This window comes from Rhagoletis zephyria, unplaced genomic scaffold (assembly GCF_001687245.7).
Source record: "Rhagoletis zephyria isolate East Lansing unplaced genomic scaffold, Rhagoletis_zephyria_1.1 Rzeph_scaffold_66723, whole genome shotgun sequence".
In the NCBI taxonomy this organism is placed as follows: Eukaryota; Metazoa; Arthropoda; class Insecta; order Diptera; family Tephritidae; genus Rhagoletis; species Rhagoletis zephyria.
The window spans coordinates 1-1,418 of record NW_016223774.1 but is presented as its reverse complement, the minus strand read 5'-3'; the positions used below and the strand labels follow the sequence as shown (position 1 = coordinate 1,418).

At 42.3% G+C, this 1,418-nt stretch overlaps 1 pseudogene; it reads left to right on the top strand.

The window, feature by feature from the left end:
* The first annotated feature begins 5 nt into the window (after window positions 1-5).
* Window positions 6-1,399, top strand: LOC108356874 (mitochondrial inner membrane protein OXA1L-like; annotated as a pseudogene).
* Window positions 1,400-1,418: the final 19 nt, after the last annotated feature.

The window sequence follows — 1,418 nt, the reverse complement described above, 5'->3', positions numbered from 1 at the left end:
GAGAATATCATGCAGCGGATCGTGCAAACACAACAACACACCCACTGCTGTTGCCGTCATCGCTAAATACACTTAGTTTGTCAGCAGCCGGAATACGGTTTGCTAGCGCTGATGCTGCAGTAACTGGTGCAACTAATACCGCCGCAGATACTGCTAATGCTAGCAAAACTGTAGTAGATCTTTCAGCAATTCCTGAAGCACCCGCCGCACCAGTCGAAGATGTTGCCACACAACTACTCAATGCCGCTGGAGAACCCACTTTTGCATCAATAGGGCTTGGTGGCTGGACGCCTGTAGGTCTCGTTCAAAACTGCATGGAGTTTTTACATATTGGTTGTGATTTACCATGGTGGGCAACAATTGCAATTGGCACAGCAGTAGTGCGCACTATTATTTTCCCGCTGGTGATAATGGCACAAAGAAATGCAGCAAAAATGAACAATTACATGCCGCAACTGCAAGTATTACAAATGAAAATGACCGAAGCTCGCCAAAGTGGTAATGCCATCGAGTCGGCGCGTTATGCCCAGGAAATGATGCTTTTTATGAAGGAGAAACAAGTGAATCCTTTGAAGAATATGATTGTACCACTCGCACAAGCTCCACTTTNGGTGGTCTATTTTGGTTTACCGATTTAACCATTGCCGATCCCACATTCATGTTGCCATTAATTACCAGCGCGACGCTCTATTTAACGATAGAAATTGGCACGGACAGTGCACGTTTGTCCGCACAGAATATGTCAATGATGAAATATGTTTTGCGTGCGCTACCAATTGCTATTTTCCCCTTTACAATGAACTTCCCCGCAGCTATTCTGACTTATTGGGCTTGCAGTAATTTCATTTCCTTGGGTCAGGTAGATAAAGTTTATTATTTTATTCGATTTTTGCACAACTCACTTGGTCTTCATTTAAGGTGGCCATGCTCAGAATACCTGCAGTGCGGGATTACTTCAAAATCGACAAGATGGTGGAGCATAAAAAAGACAACCTTCCAATAAAGAAGAAAGGCTTCGTTAAGGGGATGAAAGAATGTATGTAACAAAATAGATTGCCCCATTTAAAGAATTCTGCAGATATCCACTTTATTTTCATTTTAGCATGGGAAAATATGAAAATAACAAAAGAAATTGAAGAGCGCCAACGTCTGGATGAAATCCGTTTTGCCAAAGCCGGCAAGGGTCCCTTAGTGAAGACATTCAAATATGATCCTACCAAACCACAACCTGCGACGGGAAACACAAGTACGAGTACGTCCACGGTGCACGCGAAAAAGGCTTAAGTTAGTGTGCTATTAGTTGTTACAGTTTAGTTTTACCAGTTGAACGCTTGAAATGTAAATTTTAATAAAGAAAAGAAGATTGCGGCAAATCGTCGCACGCCTTCAAGCTTTAAAAGAGATGCATTGATTAATGA